The sequence below is a fragment of the Pinus tabuliformis genome, chromosome 9 (assembly GCF_031772625.1).
Source record: "Pinus tabuliformis cultivar Carrire ecotype Pingquan chromosome 9, CPIR1, whole genome shotgun sequence".
Taxonomy (NCBI): domain Eukaryota; kingdom Viridiplantae; phylum Streptophyta; class Pinopsida; order Pinales; family Pinaceae; genus Pinus; species Pinus tabuliformis.
In genome coordinates this window covers 1743417050-1743443663 of record NC_142307.1, presented here as the reverse complement: position 1 = coordinate 1743443663, position 26614 = coordinate 1743417050, and positions in this window count along the sequence as shown.

Below are 26614 nucleotides of genomic sequence, written 5' to 3'. Positions count from 1 at the left end.
TATATTAATATTAATATTATTAAATCATCGAGGACTTTTCATGAGTGCTTTGCAAAACCCTAGTGGAAAATTCTTCAAACCCTAGTGTTGCGGAAAATTTCTTCCTGCAATCACTCTTCTTATGGAAAATGCCACTGGAGGGAGTGACAATCCCTCCTACATATGAATAGTCATGGATCGACATGTAGCTAGAAATAATATGACCTAAAATTCGAATTCCTCTAAAGCTATTTTAACTCTTAATCAGAAAGATCTATAACAACAAGAAAGCCAAGCCAAAAGACGAACATTGAACATTGTCTTACTACAAGCAGTTTTAGACCCTGAATATGAGATCCGATATAACCAAATCAGGGGGTTTATCTAGTACATGCATGGCCATGCGCTTATAGGGGAATTCTTGGGGCTATGGACTACAGAGAAAGCCTTGCCCCGATGGATCCAAATCAAATAGAAAACAAAGAGTCAAATCAAGCTAGAGCTCAATGCCAGGGGTTTTTTCACCATCATATTTTCCAGTCTATAAGATTGGGACAAAGTATTTGAGAATGAACCATATTTTTTTAATTTTGGTGGAATGTACCTTCACTGGCGGATTGAACATTTTAAAACCCAAATAAAGAATATTTCATAACACCTCAAGTGTGAATTTCAATGTATTCACTGTCGAGAGAGTCTTGGGATGAGGAAACATTGACTATAATCGGAAATTCCCTTAGGCAATACATTAAAGCATATGAAGAAACTTATCAAGGAAGATATATTTCATATGTTTGCATCTATATGTACATAAACATATCTGAGCCTCTCTCAAAATCTATTGATATATACTTCCAAGATGATTTGTGGAAGCAAACAATCAATTATGACCACATTCCCTTCATATGCAAAAGGTTCCATTATATCAAGAATTCCTAATGGCTAAGCAGATTGAAACCCTATAAATGACGTCAGCTTAGCTTGATGATGGGTTTATAGTAGTAGATATAGGTCTTCATAATCAAAAGTAGTCGCCCATGTGCCAAAACACAACAGAGAGGATGGAAGGATTGACAAACCAGTTCAATTTGCTAGTGTCATTGAGCAACATTAAAAACCCTAACCCATACCATTTGACAGATGTGGAAATGTGGGAGAATGTTGGATGCTTCTTGACCTTAGCTGGAATGAATCATGCACAGGATCCATTCGATCCAAAGCAAGCAGTGGCCCCTTCTTTGACTCCAATAGTAAGCCTTGTTCCTTTTTATCATGCATCCCCTAATTCCTCCTCCCCACCACTTTTTCTGCTAATTGAACTTTATGCAATGATAGAGAGGTTGATACAAGCCTAAGACAAATAAATGATATGGATCTGGACTTATATGAGTTGAATCTTCCAGAAATAGCAAAATCCTGGGTAGGTAAGGACCCATTCACCCCCCCTAAGCATCAAGTTTTCATGGTAGGACAAGTGTACCTATAATACAAACATATAGCTACCAAATCGAGCTCAAGATCTAAGCCATTGGGGGTTTAAGAACAACCACTGAAGGAATCAAGAAATCACATAGAGGAGAAAAGGTGTGGTTGAAAGATAAAATTACAAATGTTGGATGAAATAGGAGGAAAATTATAAATTTTGGTCATATTAGGGTCATCACAGAGGTATTTTGTGGCTCCAACAAACCTCAGACATGAATATTATATCTTGGAACATGAGGGGCCTTAATAGCCGTGGAAAAGAAAGGCTAATGAAAGAGAAATGGGTAGAAGAAAAACTCACCAATATGATGATTCAAGAAACTAATATCTCAAGGGAGGCCCTAGCCAACATAACAAACAATTGGAGAAGATAATGTCAGTCAATTGTAATAGATGCCTAGGTACAATCAAGAGGAATAGTGATAGTATGGGATAAGAAAGTGGTCAAAGTGATAAATATGTTTGCTACATTCCAAGTCCTAACAGTCTAGATCCAGCTTGTTGGTTGAGGAATGTGGTGTTATGTCTCAAATGTATATGGACTAAATATACGCATGGCGAGGTCTTGTTTCTTTAATTAATCACCTAGACTGGTGCAGTAATATCCCAAAATTTGTGGATACTTGGAGGATACTTTAACCTAATTAAATCCTTGAATGAGAACAAATGGGGCATTCAGTGACTAGAGGCTGAGGCTACTTCATTCCAGGATACCACGGAAGGCCTAAGATTGATAGATATCGATACACTTAATGGGGTGTATACTTGGAATAATAGATGAGGGGGCTAGCACTAAATTGCCTTAAAGTTGGACAACTTTCTCATTTCAGAAAACATTTTGGGTTGGGATGTATTGATAGAAGCCTTTATACTCCCCAACCATGGATCATATTATTGGGAAATCAGTTTCAATATAGATCTGAAGGCTCACCCCTCTAATTTCCCATTTAGGTTTGAAATTTTTTGGCTCAAGCATCTAAAGTTTCTCCCAAATATTTAGAAATGGTGGGAGAAAATAGGAACCATCAAAGGCTCAACAATGTTTTCTCTATATAAAAAGTTAAAATACATCAAATGGAAATTAAAAGGATGGAACAAAGAGTAGTTTGGGGATATTCTAGAAGAAAAACAAAATTTTGAGCTTAAAATGGTAGGGATACAAAAATAGGAAATAGTAAGTGGTCGTTCATAGGAGTTGAATAAGATATAGGCAGAGACTCTTTGGGATCTAGAAGAATATAGGACGTAGGAGGAAATACTGGAGGTAGAAATTTCGAATTCAATGGCTAAAAGAAGGGGATAAGAATACGACCTTTTTCCATTAATCTATGTTACATAATAGACACAAAAATTCATTTTCTTCTCTAAAAGGATCAGATGGTCGTAAGATCAAATCAAACTAGGAGATATCCCAAGAGTTGATTCAACATTTTCAACACATCCTCTCAAAACCTATAGTGGAAAGACAAGAGGCCATTATGCAGGTAACCAAGAACATCCTCTCAATCATAACATATGATCAAAATGATGTGCTACTTTGATCATTTTACCCAGGAGGAGTTCAAATCGACCGTTAAGGTGATGCCCCCTAATAATGTCCCTGGTAATAATTGGTTCACCATCGAATTTTCCAATCTTGTTCGTTGATAATTGGGGAGGAGATATGGAAGGCTATGGAAGAGTCTCGAAAAGAAAAAAATATTCTCAAAGCATTAGATGCCACATTATTAACATTGATCCCAAAAGAGCAGATGGTAGAAGATCTCAATGATCTCAATGAATATCAATCAATTTCCTTGTACAATGTAGTATATAAAGTTATAACCAAGATCATAGCCAACTGGCTTAAACCTCTACTTCCCAAAATTATTTCTCCAAAGTAGACAAGTTTTATGGAAGGATGGAAAATTCTTGATGGAATCATGGTGTCCCACAAGGCCATCCACTCATTGATGATTACTAAAAAACCAAGCAAGATGCTTGATATTGATTTTTCTAAGGCTATAATTTAAGATACTTTGGATTCTCAAATGAATGGATTATTTGGGTATAAAACTTTCTTTCCTTGGCATCCTTTTCAATTTTGATCAATGGTTCACTAGCCAAACCCTTTCCGTCTTACAAGTGGGATTCAACAAGGGGATCTTCTTTCCCCATTTCTCTTTATTTTGTCAGTGGAAGGACTAGGGAACCTTTTCAATACGACAACTATTGAGAACATATTGAAACGAATTTTCTTATATGGAGAATATTTTCCCTTAACCCATCAACAATTTGTTAATGATACGATGGGACTAGGTTTTCTAATAGTGTAGGAAGCATAGACTTTCAACCATATCTTGTACGTTTTTTCGACGAACTCAAGTATGGAAATAAATAAAACCAAATCCTGGGTTTTCTTCTTCAATACTCCTATGAATGTGTAGAGACATGTTTCCAGAGTCTTGGAAATTGAGATTAGAAACCTTCCTCCAAAATACCTTAATTCCCCTCTAATAGATAGTTGTCTCCTTTATAACATGTGGGAATATTTGTTAATAAAATTTTAGAAGAAATTAATAATTTGGACCTTTATTTATTTGAATATGGAAGGTTGTTTAATCCTCCTCATAGCTGTGTTACAAGCTCTGCTTGTGTATCTTTGTTCAACAATGATGGATCCCATGGTCATTCTTCAAGAAATGTGAAGAATTTAATGAACCTTCCTATGGGAAGGATCTAGGTTCAAGAATAAATGGCCCCTGGTAACCTAACATAAAATTTTCTAGCCAAAAATGGAGGTTTGGGTTTGCGAGACCCCATAATGATGGCCACGATGTTTAGTGCCAAAATTTGGTGGAGATCACTTCAAGAAGGGATGGATCTTTGGAAAATATATGGACATGAAAATATGATCCTATAATTCCCCCTCAAAAATTGAATAGTTTGATTTTTTTCCCTTGCATCATCTATCTAGACCCTAGCAAAGAAGGGTATGGGATTGATTCATAAGAACTACTTTTGGGAAGTCAAGAATGGGAGCACAACGTTGTTTCGAGAGGATTCATGGAAAAAAATTCCTAAGCTAGGAAATCAATGGGAGATTGAACAAATTAGAGTACAAATGAATGCCCAAAAAAAATTCAAAATAGAGTATTATTGGGCAAAGGATACACAAGACCAATGATGGCACAAATGGATTATCTCGGAAAATTGGAATCCTAAACCAGCTAAAGAAATATGGTGAAACTTTTGGAAGTATCTACAACATCAGTTGGTCCCCATATTGTTTCAATATGACAAGCTCAAATGGGGTTATGGTTTTAATGGCACCTTCTCAATTAGGGAAGAATATCATCTAGAAGTAGGTCATCATTATCAACTGGTACAGGAGGTATGGATAAAATTTTGGAAACAACAAATATGGCCCAAAGTATCAATATTTATATGTTTTTTGATACAAAATAAACCTCTCACATGGAGCAATATTCAAAAGAAAATTCTTCAAGGACCCTCACATTTCCCTCTTTGTTTACTGAATAGTGAAACTTTGAGCATTTGTTTAGCCTTTGTTTGTTTTCTAGGGATCTTTGGAAGAAGATGGGGGATTGCATCTCTAGATCAAAATGGATCCTAGAGAGTCATTAAAGCACTATAATGAGATGACAGATGTGTGAAAAATCAATAAAAATATCACTTATTGAAATAAACAGGTAATTTTCCAATGTATTTAATTCTAAGAAAAAATATTTTACTGTAAATATTGAATAAAAACATGATTGCAATATTCACCAAAACAAATTGTGGAAACTATGAGAAAGAAAAATCACGAAATGGACACAAATATTTTTGGACAAAACATCCCAGGAAAAACCCTGTAGGGAAAACCATTTCTTTATATCTTAGGGTTTTATTATTATCGTCAAAAAATTCAATAATTCATGAATATTACAATACTGCTTTCCAAACCTCGATAAAGGTTCGACAAAATATTTCTTCACCTCAACAAGTCAATCTAACCCCTGGAAGGATCACAACCTTCCTTTGCAAACCTCACACAACCTCACACTATCAAATACGACCTGTACATCCCCAAACGTGCAGCTCCTAGACCCCCTGAAGCTCATGGCCTAAACTAAATCAATGCTCAGCCCTTTTGGCAACTTGTATGACCCTCTTGGAAATCTCTTATGAACTCCTCCTGGAAAATACGACATCCACACAGAATATAGGCCTCTCTCAGAGAAATAATGACCCTCTTGGGATCCTCAAGGCCTTAATAACTCATCCTCCATATCTGCAGAAAATTTTGGAAGAAATCCCCATCCAGATATCAAAAAACTAGAAGAATAATAATGAACAAAAACCCCATAAAATATTCTTTGCTTCAACTGTTATGAAACCCTCACTAATGTCAAAATCAACAACCATGATCATGATCTCTGAGGCTTCCCATTACTTTTGAAACCCATTTAGGGTTGTTCTCATAAGCGCTTCATCATCGACCTTCTCTCCAATCACTGCTAGCTCATCTCTCATTGTCCTGACGCAGGTGAGATAACTAACATTGTTGTCTCCCTTATTTTTCCTGGTGCCTCTGAGCTTCTCTCTTAGGATCATTTTCCATTTCATATTTTTATCTTGAAATTTTTTTTTGAAGGCATCCAACATCTTCTTGGTTGTATCGTCTTCCGCCAAATATGGAACTATGTGGTCCTTGACCCCATCTAGAATAATACATCTGGACATGGAATCATATTTATTGTATGCATGAAACATGATATGATCTATTGGTACAATAATATGTGTCGTAGAAAATTGCTTCAGTGCATGCTCTTCCAAAATAAGAAGGCATTGGATTCTCCAGACATCAAAGTTAGATGCACCATCCAACCTACCTTGTCGCTCAATCCCGTTGAAGCCATTACTGAATTCGTCGAGAGAAAATAGAGAATAAATATATCTTCTAATAGCTAACAAAAGTGCTTGGAAGACCTCACAATCTCCCTCTAAAAGTCATCTCAGCTTCTCTAAGAATTTCAGCTCTCCTAGAAAATAATACAGCCTATATTTGTGGCCTTGAGATGGAAATTTGGCCTCACAACCTAGTGTCTTGAACTCTCATCCTCCTAAAAAAGACTCGGACTCATTTTCACAGCCCTCCTAGAGTATTTCAGCCCTCAACATGGCCTTAAGACCCCAAACATGAAACTAGTCCTGGAAAACATGGCCCTCCAGAAACCCTCATAGCTTGACTGAAAATATCGGCCTCTCTTGCAAAAAATATCACTAGTAAAATTCCTCCAAGAAAATCTGGAACAAACTGAAGAAATTTATATGTGTATTAAACCCTTAGATTCCTCTTCCAAACACCTATGTTGATCTACTTTAGGAAACCTCGATGCTTCATATTTGCTCTAATACCATGTAAAAATTGATAGAAATATCGCTTATTGTGATCAACTATTAATTATCCAATGTATCTAATTTTGAACAATTATTTTACCACAAATACTGAATAAAAAACATGATTTAAATATTCACCCAAATAACTATGAAAACCCTAAGAAAAAACAATCACAAAACGAACACAAATATTTCTAGACAAAACATCCCTAGAAAAACCCAAAGGGAAAACTAATTCTTAAGATCTGAGAGTTTTATTATTATCTTTAGCAAATTCTATAATTGATTAATATTACAATATTTCTTTCCAAAACCTGGAAAATTTCTCGAAAAATATTTCTTCTGCTCCACAAGTCAATCTAACCCTTGGAAGCCTCATGGCCTCCCTCTGCAACTTGGCATGGCCTCATAGTAGAAAATATGGCCTATATGGCCCCACAAGTGTGGCTCGTGGACCCTCTGATGCTCAAAACCTAGATGAAATCATCCTCTCAGCCCTTCTGGAAACTCGTATAACCCTCCTGGAAATATCATATGATATCCTCCTGGAAAATACGACCTCCGCAAGGAATCTCATCCTCTCTCATAGAAAACAAGGCCGTCCTAAAATCCTCATGGCATCAATAACTCAACCTTCCTATTTGCAAAAAAATTATGGAATAATTCCTCCTCCATATCTCAGAAAACTGGAAGAATACTGATGAGCGAAAACCTTGTATTTAGTTCTTCAACTGCTGCTAAAACCCTCACTACTGTCAAACTCAATAACCATGATCATGATCTCCAAGGTTTCCTGTCAATTTCCTTTATAATCTCTCATTGAGAAATCAATTACCAAGATCTAGATCTGAAATGATCTAATCGATGGACAATATCACTTAGAAACTTTTCTAGAAGTCTCTAGAGGAAAATCGACCATGTCTCAATTGTTATTAGTTAATTAATATATTTGCTTAAATTAAACCTTAGAAAATAATTTTAAAAAATTTAATTAATTTCATTAAGACATTTCCATTCAAAAGAATAAATTGGGCTCAGAGATATTTTCTACTCTTGTGTACCTAACCTCACTGACACCACCTGAGGTTAGAACACCTCTCCAAGCTACATCAACCAACATGATGCAAGCCTTTGACAAACCTATCCTCAATTACATTTGGAATATCCCCTAGACTCATCCTCTGGGTTATCTAGAAGGAAAGAAACATGAGGATATTTAAAGGATGTGCAACACCAGAGGAAACTACATGGAACACTTTTGTTAAAACTGTTAAGGAAATGGTTATTGCACTAAAATGGTCAGCCCAATATTTGTAGGTTTCAAGAGTTGAATCCAATATTTTGTGGAAATGGTTTCCCTCTATCCCTAAGGGTCTCTCCTTTGCATCCCCCCCACCCGTTTTCACCTCTGGTCGATCCAATTGGAATCTCGCCCCATCTCCATTTATGAAACTCAATTTTGATGGTGCATCTAAGGGTAACCATGGCCCTACTGGTTTTGGAGGTATAATTAGGGACCGCATAGGCATGCCATGTTTATCTATTCATGTAAAATCGACATTAATACTAATGATGCAGCAAAGTTATCAGGTCTAAGAATGGGATTGGAATATGCCTAGAATCAAGGATATCAAAATATCTTTGTAGAAGGGGACTACCAAATATCATTAATATGGAATGCTAATTACAAGAAAGCTCCCATATCCACAAGGTATTGAAAAGATAGAAATTGGAATTTATGTTAGAATAGGTAATGCTTCTCATTACCAATACCTTGGTTCTTATCCTGACCCATGTAAGGCGAACAGGAAATAAGGTTGTGAACATTATGTGAATTATGGATTCCTAGAGACATTTATACCTTTGGTAGCAGCTTGAAACTCTCTTCTGGTCTATCCTATCAAAAAATCATGTCAAAATATCGTTAAGGAGGACTCTCTTTCCTCAGAGGGGGTGACAAATATGGATAGGAGGTTTTTTTTGGGGGGGGATCACCATCGCCCCACCTAACCAATAAGCTGGGGGGCGTGGTATCATGCTCCCAAAAAATGTAAGCATTCAAATGTTGGTGTTAATGCCTCATGGGTATACTCCCATGCAAGGAAAACAAGGACCTGTGGGAAGAGGTGTTGCATGTCTAACAGAAAAGGTGGCCCAAAGTGTTTGGGAAAATGTCAGTTTAAGGTTTCAAGGCTTTTCAATAGAGGAGTATCATAAGAATTTTAATGGCATAGATGAATTTAACTAGACAAGCAATTCCATATGGTTGGGGGAAAAGTTGTAGGAAATTAAACTGGTGGTTGGGTAGGATTTCGCAAATTATGGACCTCTTGACATTGGAGGGCAGGTGCTCACGGACTTGAAGAGTAGTTTACGAAATATACACTCAATGAAGGTGGAATCCATTCTAATTTTTGTTGGCAATATCGAGCAACAAAGGAGGAAATTCTTGGTAATACTTCCAGGTAATAGTTATCACTCTCCTCGGTACCATTGTTCTAAATCTGCTTACTATTTTTATAAATTGAAAAAAATTATGGGAATTCTATTTTTTTATGTATATTTCATTGGTTTTTGTGTATGTGAATTTCTTTATCTTTTTTGTTGATCTATGATTGAGTTGGAAGTGGAGCAAGGTGAAAAATTTGAAGGGACTTGGCCTCAAATTTATCCGGTGGGGAGTATGTGCATTAGGACTAGTCTTGGTTTTTTTCTTCTATGTAGTTTCTAAGGTATATGTTTTCCTTAAATTTTGGTGTGGTCTATCCTATGTGTAAAACCTCACTAATAATAGGTGGAGTTGGTTTGGTTAACACGCTTGTTGGTCGGAAGATGGTGTGTATTGTTGTTGGATTACCTTGGATATGATTGTTATCTTGAAGACCTTTATGTGGTGTGGGAAAAGAGGAGAAGATGTCCTTGTCCTATAGTATATGTGTGGGTTGGTTGGTGGTTTTATTGTTTTTTTGGGCCAAGGTATAAATTCAGGAGGGTGGGGATGGTGGATTAGTGAACCAATGTTTAATTGGTGTTTGGAAGTTGGCAGAGACAAAGGCTAGAAAGAAAAGTAAATTGGAAATTTCCCTATTAGACAGGGTGCCACACAAACCAAAGAAGTGTTGTATGCACAAAGAATTTCATTTCATTTAGTCCATGTCCCACGGGAAGTTTTCATAATGTTGAGGGAGATGTTGAATTTTGTAGTTATGGTCGGTCTTCATAATTAATATTTTAACTATTGATGTATTTGAAATAATAAATAAGGCATGTTCTTCATGACATTTTCAAAAGATACAATAAATGACATGTTCTTCATGTTGGTTCTTTAAAAGAGAAAATTTGAATTTTTGATATTTGAATTTTTGGCTCCAAATAAGCCAATTCGGTCATCCTCCTAGTCAAGTTGCCCTAGTGTAGAGGAACCCATTCAACTAACATGATCACAATATATATATATACATACATATATATATATATATATATATATATATATATATATATATATATATATATAGATATATATATATATATATATATATAGAGAGAGAGAGAGAGAGAGAGATATGACATTCGACCTCCTCATCAAGCAAGGAACTCAGACCTTCTGAGGCTAAATAAGAAGTCAAATCTAAGGCTAAGAAGGAACTCAGACCTTCTAAGGCTAAATAAGAATTCAAATCTAAGGCTAAGAAGGAGACAGATATGAGGTTGAAAAGAAGCTTATCTGAGGCACAATTTATGTTGAAGAAGACGGATGAGTTCCAGGACCAAAATTATAAAGTATAACCAAGTTGCAGGACTAAGACTTTGGGTGCAAAAGGATGAGTTGCAGGATCGAGAATTTGGGTACAGAAGAAGGAAGAAATTTGGCCCTAGCAGGCAAACCAACCTATTCTCTTGGGCAGATGTTTGACTTGATTAGGAAGGAGTTGAACCGGGTTTGACTAAGTCTCTTTATTGGTCAGTTTGATCATATAATTGGCTAGATGATCTAGGTGTGCCTCTTGTTGAACCGAAGAATTTTTCTAAGGAAAAGGTTGTTGTGCTTTTCCCCCATGTGGTTTTTCCCAAGGTAAACGTTTGTGTTCTTGTGTGGCTGTTTCTTTATGATCCTAATGGAATTTTTTTCTACTAGTTATATCATCTTTGTAATTGCTTTATGATGAATAAGATTGCATGAAATAATTAACCTAAGAAGAAATCATAAGAAGTAATTATCAATTTATATGATATTTGAAAAATCAAGAAGAGAGAGGCTGAGTGAGGAGAGGGGTTACATACTTTGAGGAGTGACCTGTAGAGGAAACTCTGATATACAAAATATAGTACCGTTATTTACATTAAGGTATAGGGAACATATTCCTGTGCATGTACATGAAGAATTGACATGGTCATAAGGGGAAGCTTCTTCTCAAAGAGCTTCCCTCTCTGATTCTAAAGTGATGGCTGAGTGGATAGGATGGATATCAAGCATGGGGCATACACGAGGCAAATCTAATTAGTATATGCAAATAGTGGACCTCTACTATCAAATGAAATTCCTCTTGGGATGCAATATGTTGGATAGCCAAGAGTCTAGGAGTGACTTGCTACAAACCTTGGACGATATGCATGGACAAATGAAACACTATGATTGCAGGTTGGAAATGATGGAGAATAGGCTGGAAAGGATTGAAAAACATCTCAACATTCCTCTAACATTTGCTAGACCCTCGATAGACCCAATAACCCCTATCCTAGTAGCAGGCTCAGACTTTGAACCACTTCCCTGATTATGTGATGGATCATGTCTATGGGCTTTTTTGTAGATAATTATGTTTATGGCTAGATAGGTCAATATCCTAGCATAGGCTTGTTTGGGTATGGTTATGTTAGTTTATGTATGTCTCTTATGTCCCTTTGAAATGTACAATTTTGGTTATGGTTGAGTCTCCCATGCGAGAGATTGATGTGACATATGGAAATCTCTGATGTAACTCTTGTTTTTTAAGCAACAAAATTCATTTCATATATATATATATATATATATATATATATATATATATATATTATTAAAAAAATTAATTACATGTCCTTATTAAATTTAATATAATAAAACACACACATATATATTCTCGTAATAACCCCTAGGCGGCCCACTTGAAAGGGTTGCAGGACCAAATGACTCAACACATAGAGCCTGACCCTGATGGACCCAAGGAGAATTGAACCCACACCTATAAAAACATATAAAACATTGTGTTTCATACAATATGTCATCTAAATATGTAAAATTAATTTTTATATTTTGAAATTTTATTATAATTTTTTTTATCATTTTAAATTTCTTAATTTTATTATTAGATTGTCATTTTTTTATAATTAATTTTATTTTTTAATATTTAATATTTATATTCTTATTTACGGTTTTAAATTTAAAAAATTAAATTTATTTTTAAATTTTATTAAAATATATTAATTAAATTTAACTTTTAACTCATATATAGACATCATCATGTTATTAACTATTTTGTAAACCATAAGATGCAAAGTTCAAATTCCCTATGGGTCAATCCAACCCCCAAAAAATAAAAATTCAACCCATATCATGTAATTTGTATGCATTAACTTTGAAAGTAAAGTTCATTAAAGCATCTCTAAGTGAACGGGTTGCGTAAGTCTCTAATTTGATTGCAAAAGGATTAGGTATAACGAGGTTATATTACCTAACTTATGTAATATATTTATAAAATTTTAACAAATACTATATATATATATATATATATATATATATATATATATATATATATATATATATATATGTATATATATGTATATATATATACATATATATACATATATATATATATATATATACATATATATATATATATACATATATATATACATATATATATATATATATATATATATATAGTTTTTTGTTTTTTAATAATTCAAAAGAATTATAATTAGAATATATAATCATTATCATTATTAAAGATCATATTTCATGTCATTACTATGATAATTTATTGGAAATTAATATTTGGTATAAAGCGGGTTACATTAACATTGTTAGTCACAACTATTCAGGTTGTTGTTGGCCACATGGTGTTGGCATTGATGTCAACCAAGGAGATGTCAACCCTAGTCAGCTAGTAAGTTGGCATTGATGTCAACAAGACTTGAAATGATGATGATTACATAATGATTATGGATGCTTGTTGAAGTGTTGCTCAGGTGTGTATAGGCTTTGGAGGTACTTGGCAAGGTGATGTAGAAGTGTGGCAGAGTTCTGGGCAAAGCAAGTTTCAGTCCATGAGTTAGGGCATCTTCATTGGGAGACAATTATGCACAGAGAAAATATAATAGTATCATTGTTGGGTTTCCAATAATATCCAAGTGAGGATCATCTCTGGGAGTTAGTTTTGTCCCAACGAATATATCTGTAGGAGGAGTTTTTCAATTGAACGCACACATAAAATACCCTAAGAATTTCCTAGAGTATTTTCCCAAGGTTTTTAGTGGTTTAGATTTGACTTTAGTTGGTCCACATTCTAGAAGGTGATCAAGTCAAATATAATGAGGATTAGGGCTTTGTATTGATTGCATCTTTCATCATTGATAAAATTTTGGAGTGTGCAATAGAAGGGGTTACACAATGAGAGAATGTGAGCTACAGTATTATAGATATAGCGCAAATCAGAGATATTTGGAGTAATATTGCAGACATGTTGAGTGTGTCTATTAAGAATAGATGATCAAAATTTATACGTCGATGTCAGTATTATGTTTTTTTTTTTCATGGAGATCAGAGTATTTTTGTAGTTTTTGTTGTAGAGACTTTGTATCATAGTTTATATTTCTGATATGTTTGTGTTGAAGGTGATAGAGAAGCTGAGTAGTGAAAAGTAACGAGTTTCTGAACTAAGTAATGTTTTAAATACTCATATATCATGTGTTGTTGATATATTTTATTACATATGCCACAGCTATCATTTTATTGTTGCAGATGTATTGTTGATGTATTGGTTTATTTTGTATTGCGGAGATTGATCATATTGTAGAGGGTTGTGTTGTAGGTGTTTGTATAAACTTGTTGAGTGGATCCCAGTATGAAACATTGTGAAACATGTTCCACAAGTGATCTAGATTAGGAAGCAAAACAATCCCAAACTTGATCTGGTTGAAAGCCCCTTGAACATGACCCTGATTCTTAATGTTGATATTCTGAATTGATTGCATTAACATGATTGAATCCAAATTGGATATTAAACTTGTGACTGTTTTGATAGTCTCTTAACTATTTACTTAATGCATTTAGTGATCATCATTATGGAAATAACATGCATAAGAAAACATGAGACAAGAGATTAATCACACAAGATAAGAGATCAATGAATTGGTAATGGAGTTCACCCATTGTGGTCTACATCTCCAGGATCCACTCAACTATGTAGCTGCTTCATTAAATATTATCCTTCAATAATGCACTTCTTTGTCAATATAAAAAAAACTCTCACTTCAAGTGGTAATGTGTCTCTTTTAGTGTTGCACCATCTCGGTTGGTGTGCAGGGGCTCAAACAAAGAGTTCCCTGCAATGATTCAAATCTTTCCGCCTTGTTGCAGTATACAAATACCATACAAAATCTGCAAGTACATATTCTCATGTAAAAGAGAGAATCAATAATAAATGAAGCTTACATTAGTTTCCATGCCAAATATCTCAATTGGATGCTAAAAACTCAGCACTAACAGCACCATCAGGTCTGTCTCATTATTCTACAACTTTTAATTGCAAACATGAACACTTTTGAAGAGGAAAACCCTACCTTGTGAAGTGTGCCAAGCATTCACTATCAAATGTGAGCTTCAACCATGAGATCTAAAATCCACTGCTCAAACTACAACACACTCCATACCAGTGGCTCTATCTTGGAATCCTACAACTTTAGAGTAAAAACATGATCACCTTCTAACATGTGCAAGGCTACCTCAAATTTCATGCCAAGAATTTATGACACATGTGAGATTTTTCCATGAGCCCTGAGATATGTTTCTTAGATCCCAATTCTAACTGCACCATTGGATTCCTTGCGAAATTTCAACAAAAATGAGTATAAACTTCATAAGGTTCTGGAACTTCATTTATGTATCAGCAAAATATTCTTGAAATACTCTTGTAGAATATTCTTCCAAAATCTATCTCAAAAAGTGTGGTTGTCCTAGGCCACCTCCATTGGTTTCTCACACTCATGCATCCTCTGTTACCACCTATTTGGCTACCTCAATGGGTCATGCCTCCAATCTAGGAATAAAAAATAGTTTATATAAAAATATGTGGGAAGATTTTCCAATGGGTTTGTTAGCATACTTGACTAGTGGATTAAATTTAGTACGTTGTTTGTGGGGGAGGTCCCAAGGTGAAACCAACGGGCCTCCCCATATTGGATTATAATACAAACCTTTTTTCTAATTATATATAAGTATATATAGTGGGGTATGAATATATGTATGTTTAAAACAAAACCCAAACACAAAATCCGTTGAACTTTGAATGCGATTTGTGCATGCTTCAATGCCACTTAGGCCTATTTCAAGGTGCCACGTGGCACCTTTTGATTGGGCCACATATCACCTTCTTATTGGGCCACATGGCAGCCTTCTATTGGTTTAATCATTTTCCACCTGTGCTTTTACGGTGTGGACACATGGTGTGCCCTGGTGATGCCATGTGGCATGCTCTAGAGGTGCCATGTGGCACATTTTTACTAGTCCAAATTGTGCCCAACAATGTCATATGTGTATGACATGTGGCATGTCTTCAAGATGCTACGTCACCCTACTAATGTTAGTAGTATGGACTGCCAAGTTATCCTTTAACTTTGACTTTTTCCGAGCTTGACCAAATCTTTGACTAGGCATAACTTTTTTCATACGAACTCAATTTGAGGTGTCATTCACATCGTTGGAATTAGTCCATTGATCTATTAAACATGGCACTATTTCCATCGGATTATGAAAACTTTGATTTTTGAGGTTTCCTAGAGCCTCCTGGATCAAACCTCCCAATTATAGGACTTTTAGACCCCAAAAGTTTTCATACAAAGCTCATACATATTTTATTTGATTTACAACATAACCTATACTCTTTTCTACCTATAAAAGGCCTAAAATATCACTATGTTAAATTCATAAGTAATGTTATACACTTCATCACTTTTACAAAAAAACATTCCCATCTATGGGGTCTTAGAAGCAACAAGTGATTTACAATGATGGCCATTTCTCAAGTAGGTTATTCATCCTTTCATTCATCAAGGCTCACATGTTTTCCCTCTCAAGTTGTTTTTGTAACTGGACTTCTTCCTATAGCTGACTTGCTTCATTAGTTGCTTCAGGTGCTTTCCCAAGATTCTTGTCCTCCTTTGGATGCAGCCCCACATGGAGTTCCCAACATGTGGCTTTCTGATGTCCATCCTTGTTTCAATGGTCATAATAAATCTTTTTCATCCAGAATTTATTCCCCTTCTTTGGAAGCAACTCTAAATGGAGTTCCAACACGTGGATTTCTGATGTCCACCCTTGTTGCAATGGCTGCAATGGATTTTCTTCATAAAAGCTTTCTTTCCCTTATTTTTCTTATGAATTAGAGAGGGGTTTGTATTTTATGTCTCCTTCCTGGTTGACATAACTTTATTGTACAATGTTATTCTTTTCCAACATATCGTAGCAGTATGTTTATATAAACCATGAAATGTACATGGTTTTCTATGCCATTTGGAGATGACTTGAAATCACGATCGTTGGAATGTTGTGATGTGCTCTCATCCTGCATTGATTCAGACTCATTACTAAACGACTCTCTTGCTTATATGGATTTGGAGTTTCTTTCATCGGTGGTATGGGAACATTCTCCAACTTCCTCTCTGTCGTAGCCTAGTCCTATATATCAAGGTAGTTCAACCACTTGGATGGGATTCAAAATGCCTTACCCATTAATTCCAAGGACTTTTCCTTCATATCCCATTTTCTTCATTAGCTTTGAGTCAATGTCTATAGTGTGATTTTCGAAAGCTCCAAAATCATTATCATAATGGGAACATAAAATTGAAGAATCAATGACATTGTTTAGCCCAGCTGTTGGTTTTGGAACAGGTGAGGATGGATTTTCTAATCCTTCATTAGATTGCAACTTTACAAAGGCCTCTTTTGTGGCTTGTAACTAAAGTTACAATCTCTTCTTATCCTCTTCTGCTTCTTGTATATTTGTTCTCAACTCAACATTCTCTACTTGAATGCTCTATTTTATTCCCTCGAGTTCTTTGAACCATGGATCCTTTGGTGTTTTTCCCATCCCTAATCCAATACCTATAATCCATGTCAGACCTTTTTTTATGCCAAACTTTATCTAGATCTTGGGTGCAACTGATCCCAAACTTGATTTGGTTGAAATCCCCTTGAACAAGACCCTAATTCTTAATGTTGATCTTCTAACTTGATTGCATTAAAAGGATTGAATCCAAATTGAATATTAAACTTACGATCGTGTTGATAGACTCTTGATTCATTACTTAATGCATTTAGCGATGATCATTACAGAAATAACATGCATAAGAAAACATGAGACAAGATATTAATCACATAAGATAAGAGATCATTGAATTAGTAACGGATTTCACCCAATGTGGGCTACATCTCTGGGCTCTGCTCAACTACGTAGCCGCTTCATTAAGTACTCTCCTTAAATAATGCACTTCTTTGTCAATACAAAAGAACTCTCACTTCAAGTGGCAATGTGGCCCTTTAATTGCTACACCATCTCAGTTTGCGTGCACAAGCTCAAAGAAAGAGATCCCTTTCAATGTTGCACCATCTTGATTTTCATGCACGAGCTTAAAAAAACAGTTCTTTGTAATGATTCATATCTTGTTTCCTTGCTATAGTATACAAAGACCATACAAAATTTATAAGTACATATTATCATGTAAGAGGGAGAATCAACAATAAATGAAGCTTACATTGGTTTTCATGCCAAAGATCTCAATTAGATGCTCAAAACTCAACAATCACAACACCAACATGGCTATCTCATTATTCTGCAACTTTTAACTATAAACATGAACACCTTCTGAAGATGGAAATCCTACCTCGTGAAGTGTGCCAAACAGTGGCTACCAAATGTGAGCTTCAACCACGAGCTCTAAAATACGCTACTCAAACTTCAAAACACTCCATACCAACATCTCCACCTTGGAATCCTACAATTTTAGAGTATAAATTCAACCACCTTCTGACATGTGCAAGGCTTCCTCAAAGTTTATGCTAAGAATTTACGATGCATTTGGGCATCTACCATGAGCCCTAAAATTTTCCACTCATACCTCAATTCTGAATGCACCATTGGATTCCTTGTGAAATTTAGAGAAAAATGAGCATAAACTTCATATGGTTTTGGAACTTCACTTCTAGACATCCCAAAGAATCTCCACCTCGAGTCTCATGCCACAATAGTAGAACATTCTTGAAATATTCTTGTAGAATATTATCTTGTATTCTATATCAAAAAATGTTCCTTGTCTGGGCCACCTCCACTGGGTGCCTGGGCTCGAGCCTCCCCCACTGCCACCTAGTTAGCTACCTCCGTGGGTCGAACCTCCAAACTACGAATAAACAATAGTTTATATAACAATATGTGGGCAAATTTTCCAATGGGCTTGTTGCCATACTTGGCTAGCGAACTAAATTTAGTACATGGTTTGTGGGGGAGGTCACGGGGTCAAACCCATGAGCCTCCCCTTCTTGGACTATAATACAAACTTTTATTTTTTGATTTGTTTAATTATATATATAAGTACATATAGTGGGTTATGACTATATGTATGTTTAAAACAAAACCCAAACACAAAATTTGTTGAACTTTGAATGAGATTTGCATATGCTTCAAGGCCACTTGGGCCTATTTCTAGGTGCCACACGGCAGCCTTCTATTGGTTCAATCATTTTCCACGTCGTTTGTACAATGTGGACATGTGGTATGCCCTGGTGAGGCCACACGGCACGCTCTGGAGGTGCCACATGACACATTTTCACTGGTCCAACTCATGCCTAAGAATTCCATATGTGTATGACATGTGACATGTCCTTGAGCTTCCACATCACACTATTGACGTTAACAGTACGAACTGCCAAATCATGCTTTGAAATACACTTTTGCCCAGCTTGACCAAAAATTTGACTAGTCATTACTTTTTCATACAAACTCAGTTTGAAGTGGTATTCTTGTTGTTGGAATCGTTTCATTGAGCTCTTCGAAAATGCAATGTTTCCATAAAATTTGAACACTTTTATTTTTTAGGTTTCCTGGAGCATCCTAGATCAACAAGAGAGCTTGAAGGTTGGGGCCTTTAGTGAGGGAAGTAGTGGCTTGTTGTGACATGGTGTAGCGGCATCCTTTAGGTAGAGGCATGAGAACTTGGGAGTGGTGGGTGGAAAGAGTGTTGGGGGCTCTAGCAAGTGGTGGCCTACAAATGTCGTGGGAGTGGTGGCTTCCAGTAGGTGATGGCCTGCAAAGTTCATACAGATAGTGACTTGGAGCAAGTAGCGACTCACATGATTGGCAAGTTGTGGCTTGCACACTGGTGGTGGCTAGTGACCATATGTAAAAGAAGATTTTAATGATAATAATAAAAGAAGATGAAGACAACAACAATGGTGGTTTTTCCAAATTGGGTTTTCCACCAACATCCGGTGTCTATATGTGGGATGATGTGCATGTTGTTTTGTTGATGTGTTGTTGCCCATGGTTACTTGTGCTTATGATGATCGTTGCTTATGTTTATGATTATGTATGTATCGTTTATATATGCTAACACATGATTCAGTTATTGTTTAAGAAAAGGAAAAAAACAGTAAATTTGAATCATAGAGCATAATACTAATTCACCCCCTTCTCAATATTGTTCACGCTTCCAACAATTTCCCCAAATGGAATGTTAAAAATTATGAAGGATACATATGTGAGCTTTGATCCACTTATGTGTGTACATGTCACGAGATCATGTAACATAATCTCTCTAGGTGCAACCACACGTTTAATCATTATCTTAAGATAACCCATGATTTCAAGGTAAATCTTGAAGGAAATTAAACCTTATCATTGATGAAAAGCTTCTCACTTTCTGCAATTAAATTTAAATTCCTTAAACAAAAACACAAAATTCATCGTTTAAAAAAAATGAAATATGATAAATTTGTATGATGTTTAAAATTACAAGTATGCATTTTTTTAATTTGAAAAATAAAATGATTTCTAAAACTCTTTATATCATTAATTTTAATCCTAAATTTAAAATATTTAATTTAAATTTTTATATTTAAATTAAATTATTAAATATAAAAATTTAAATGATAATCTTAAATGATTTCTAAAACTCTTTATATCATTCATTTTAATCCTAAATTTAAAATATTAATTTTTAATATTTAATTTAATTTAAATTAAAAAAATCCTTTAAACGTTTTACCGTAACTATTACTTATTGAAGTTTAATGGAAAACACATCTTAATTTGAAATCCTATTTCTTAAGCACCCATATCATTAGTTTTGATTTAATTTACCTAAGTTACTAAATTTCAATTGAAGTTTAATGTTTTTTTTTCAAAGATTCTTACCTAATCTAGGTCAAAAGATGTTAGTTAAATAACTTTCAATGTTAGAGTTTAGGCTCTGTGAGATGAGTAATTTTGATAAGTAACTCTGGATCTATCATATTACGTTTTTGAGTGGACATTTTTGAGAGTGTCCTAATGATGAGCCACATTTGTTGGCTCAAACTGTTGATTAAAAAATGTAATGTGATGGATCGAGAAGCCTCATATCAAAACTTTCAATATTTTGAGAGTGTCCTAATGATGAGCCACACTTGTTGGCTCAAAATGTTGACTCAAAAATGTAATGTGATGGATTCGGAAGCCTCATATCAAAACTTTCAATATTTTGTGAGGATGTTCATTAAATGACTTTAAAAATGTTGTGAGAGGACATTAGTTAAATTACTTTTAATGTTTTAAGAGGATGCTCATAAAATGGATTTTAAAAATGTTTTGGGAAGATGTTAGTTAAATAACTTTAGAAAATGTTTAAGGAGAATGTTAAATATATGACTTTCAATGTTATGGGATGGAATTTATTTAAAAAGTTAAAATTATTTGTAATATATATTTCTTGAAAGATATAATGTATGATTATTTTTTTGTTTGATTGGTTTGATTTATGGGGATTTGAACCTTGAATTTCATGGGTTACATTACGCAATGATCATTAGTTGAGTTGCTTCCAATGAGTTGTATAATTTATAATAGTTATAGTTAAGTGAAAAGAATGCTCTTTTTTTCCTTTTTCTTTTTTATTTTTTTTAAATAATATATTTTATTAAGATTAATTTTAACTTATTTTAAATCATTAAAAAGGACTAAATTCTCCGAGTGTATTTTGTTTTACAATTTTTTATATTATTAAAAATATATGCTCTAAAAATTTCAATATATTTTAATGTTTAATAAATATAAGGTTAACCCCCGATGGGGGTGTTAAAGCACATGAAATGGGGGCTTTGGAGGTTGTGCCTGCCATCCCTGTGTGTGATGTGCATTAATGTAAGGGGCGCGGCCGACCCCCACATGCAATCACATGCAAATCCTCAGTTGGCACTAACCATTAAATACATGTGTTGATGGGAGAAAATGTCCCGCCAACAGCTAGGGGGTCTTCCCAGTGTGAAGTCCCAATTAGACCTCACACCATTTAGGATAGGAACCCCATCTAGTATGTAGTCCTACCTTCCATCATGTAATTTTTTCTCCTGGCTATCATATATGGACATGTTAGAGCAAGAGAAAGAAAGAAATGCCCAAACAATGGGAACGAGGTCAAACCACGATTGACAACCTACAAAACAAGGTACAAGGATTTAATAGAGAAAAAATAAGAAGAATCATGCCACAAGAAGGATTAGTGAGCTAAAACCATCTCAGAGATAATGAACAAGAAAGTGCCAAAGATTAATTGTAAATCAATTCACAATAAGTTGTCAGCAATGTGTGGAATAAGGAAGCAAAGATTCAAAGTGGACATGCAAGCCATAAGCTAAAAATGAGTTCATTAACATATGCCCGTATTAAAGCACACATGCAAATACGATGGAAATATAAGAAATCGAATACAACCACCATAATGATGCACCAAAATCCATGTCGATTGTTGACAACCATTTTATGGTAACGTTTGAGAAGAATTACATCAACACCTACCACTTAAAACCAGAAAGATGGAAGAGGTGTGTTGATGACACCAATGTAAAATGGACACATGGTAAATTGGAACTTGAAAAGTTTTTGGAACAACTTAATGGAAATTTTTAGGATATCAAATTTACCATGGAACTTGAAAATAATAATACCATTCTTTTTCTGGATTTTCTTCTCCCAATGAAAGAAGATGGAAGCATATGACATCAAGTATATAGAAAGAAGATTCATACATATAGCTAGCTCCATGTTGATTCTCACCATCATCCTGCATAGAAAATGGGGATATGAAACACATTAATCACTAGAGCCTCAATATTATCTGATAAAGAATATTTCTAGCAAGAAATTGACCACCTTACGAAAGTGTTTCTTGATATCAAGAAAACCATAAATAACTCTCCCTCTCTTGACTCCCCTAACCCTAAATGAAAATCATTCCTCCAATACATTTGTGGTACTACTAACAAAATTTCCAAAATCCTTAAAAGAAATGGTATTATTACATCATTCAAGCCCCTTGAAACCATCTGACATAAGATGAAATCTGTCAAAGATAAGGTTGACCAATTTCAGTTCAAAGGAGTTTATAAGATTAACTGCTCTTGTGGAATGTGCTACATTGGAGAGACTGGTCAGTCATTCAGAATAAGACTCAAGGAACATGGGGCTGACATAAAGAAGGAAATAATTCGTTCCTTATCCCTTGTTGAACACTCATCCAAAACTAAGCACCACTTATGCCTTGAAGACATTGAAATTATCGATGAGGAAGATCATTATTTCAAGTGTAAGTTTAGGGAAGCCATAGAAATCATTAAACATCCCAACAATATTAACTGGGATGGGGGGGTTGAGGTCAACAATAATTGGAGGCCCTTAATATCACTCATTTAACCTCTCCTACTCTCCTACTAAAACTCTCTCTTTTACTTCCCATTCTCCTCCTTCCCCTTCCCTTTCCTCTTATTTTTCCTTCCCCTTACTATTTTTCTTAGCCTTTCCTTATTCCCTCTTCTTTCTCTCCTGATGCCTAAATTCTTATTTTGCCTCTACTTTGTGTTATTTTATTTTAATTTGTCCTACTTTGATTTTATTATTATCACTTTATTCATTTTATTGGTTCTTTGTTGGTATCTTATGTTTCAATATTTATTCTTTAACTTATTTTTTGTTTTACTATATTTTATTTTACTTTACTTTATTATTAGTTTCTTTTTTCTTATTATACCTGCGGCAGGCATGGTATTACGCATTCATTTTTTCCTTTAACCGCCTATTAGTTTGGCTTTGACCAAACATTTATGCCACTTATCCATAGTTTAACATTGGGAATTTATTTTTTGTTGTTTTTTATTATTATTTATATTTATTTATTTGTAAGGTAGACTGGTTGAGTTCTTATTATGGGCTCTTTAGTAACTTCCATTTCTATTATAAATGAAATGATATTTTAAGGTCCATGAGACTAAAAATAGTCTATGAGGCCATTAGTTCCCTGTTTTTTGCTTTTTGCAATTCAAACCTTTTCTTATTCAAATTGATGATCAGCTCGCCCAACCTTCCAACAATCCCCTCGCTGAAAAGACAATGCCAAGAAACCAATGCTAACATATTCCCATAACTTTCTTTGATGTCTTTGAATGCATCACATTCCAAAATGAAATGTTTTTCCGATTCCATTACCCCATACGTGAAAAATGTACACACCCATTCTTCCCAAGCCTATTTAGATTTTTCCCATTGTCTTATTTCACACCAAAGTTGATGCCATTTGGTCCTTACTTTATCAATAAGAACTTTTTCCCTCCATGGAATGCTAGCTCCAATGAACTCTTTTTGTTGTAGATCACACTTAGGGTTGAATTCCTTAATGTAGTACTTCTTCTTTCTACCCAACTCTTTTCCCCATACCCTTTTACGAAACTTCTCCATAACAAAATTCTTTAGCTCCTTGTTATTTGTGGGACAGACATTGAGGTAGATATTCCATTTTTCCATCCACGTGTAGTTTGTTTCATCCATGTTTTCCTTCTTTCACTCATGTCTTCATTGAAGATAACATTATGCCATCTACCTACTCCCATTTGCTCAATTATTTTTAGATATCTTATGAGTCGCACCATAGCAATTCGTCAATGGGAGTTGCTCCTATTTCACTCAACATTATCTCATATGGTACCAAACTTTTTATTTTGAACTTGCTCGTGATCAAGCATTTTTGGATTTTCTCAATTTGTTTACATTTTGAGACAGTGGTGTTTCTAGCCCACAATTCACACCCATATAGCATCACTAGACAAACTAGGAGTCCAAAAAACACTTTAATCATTTTCCAATCCCATAACTTTGCATCTCTACATCTGTTTTGAAGAGCATATAATGCTTTCCACTGTCCTAAAATTCTCTTCTTTCTACAGTCCTCCCAATTAAGTTTGTTGTTGAAATCAATCCAGAGGTACTTGTACTCATTTACTTCTTCAAGAATTTTGCCTTCAAAGAAGAAAGTATGCTGGCTCTGCTTCCTTTTATTAGAGAAAAACATTATTTTGTTCTCGCTAATATTGACTTGCATCCCCACTACTCTACAAAAATGCTCAAGGGCATATAAGTGCATTTGCAATCCATGAGCTGATTTAGAAATCAGTACAATATCATCAGCATGTAAAAGAAGCTTTATCACAAACTCCCCCAACCAAACACCATCTCCATCTTACAGATTTAGCCACTCTTCTAGTTTATCAATATATAAACCAAAAAGAGTAGGGGATAAAGGGCAACCTTGCTTGACTCCAATGTCACTTCTAAAGCTTTCTAAAATACCTACCGAGGTTCTAGTTTTGACTTTCACCTCTTCATAAAGTCTATGGACAACAACTCTATAATGTAAAGGAATTTCAAGTTCTTCCATTCTAAGCCACAACTTACTATTTTTTTGTTTTTAGTTTTATTTCCTTCTATTTAACTTTTTGAATTTTTTTTCCTATTATTTCCATGAATTATGGTTTTTACTCCATATTGAAAAAATAATTTAAAAATCTTTTTACAATAATTTTTTTTTAGTTTTATTACTTTTTAATTTGACTTATATATTTTTTTTGTCTTTTTCTATGTTTTTTTTAAGATGACAAATTTTAAAGAGAAAAAAGTAATTAAAAAATATTTTCCCAATAATTATTTTTTTTAGTTTTCTTACTTTTTTAATTTGACTTATATTTATTTTTGTCTGTTTCTTTTTTTTTCTCTCTATTTTCAATTCCAATTGCATTAATCATAATTTTGTTTCTTGTTTACACATAGCTTTTATAATTAATAACTACTATGATAATTAGTTATTAGTTTCTAGAATCTTGTGAGCATTTCTTTCCTAATTTTATTAAGAAAGTTTTATTGATGTATAGCTGCTGAAAGTTATATTAAGAAAGTTTTACGATCTCATGGGCATTTTTTTCCTAACTTTGTTGAATGTTTTTATAATTTTTGCCTGCAAGTATAGTTTTTTTTAATGTGTTTGTGATTAAAGTCTATTATTATTGAAGGTCAAAGGATTTGAAACTCCAGCTGGGATATCAACAGGATCCACTTTGAAGTTCCATATTATGTTTCAAGTCGTTGGAGATTGTTCGACATTTATTGGGAGGTTAGTGTTCAATTTCTCATATGTTTCAATTGGTTTGTTAAAGTTGTTTTATCTTCTTTCCTCGAATCAAACATAGAAGATTGGTCTCAGTTACCATGCAAAAAGTTAATGTGTGAATTTTGTTAAAGTGGTTTAATCTACTACAACTTTATTCCTGATTTTATTCAAAGTGACTATCAAATTCAATCAATTTAGTACTAAATCACAAATCATAGACAAACTTATAATATTTATAAAAAAATTGAAAATGGCTAATGATATATTTTATTTAAACAATTGTTATTACGAATTATTCATAAATATTAATTAACATGTCTTTACAATTTAATTTAAAAATTAATTTAATACTAAATCACATATTATAGATCATCTCAACTCAATTTTTCTCTGTAAAAGAAAGAGAGGCTATTTGAGTGATAACAATAAAAGTTTGGTTTCATACTCTCATGTCTTCACTGCCACAAACACAATTGCATTCAACTCTATATCGATCATGTTCAATTCCCATGAACTTTGTATGAGACAATTGGTTGTGAAAAACAAGTTTCTTGGTATTGACATCTGAAACTAAGTTTTTCCATATCAATTTGAACCAAATACTCCCAAAAAAAATTAAGTTATAAAGCTTCATTACAACCAAGGGTGCTCACTAAAAAACAACATTTTAACACAACATTTTCACTTTCATTTTTATATTTTTACGAATACTTTCATTGATGATCTCACACCATATCAACAGTTCATACTCCAATTAACTATATTTAAACTAAGCAGAAGGTACTAGCTACTACGTAGCACTTGTTCTATATTCTTGTTCTAAATTTGCTCTTAC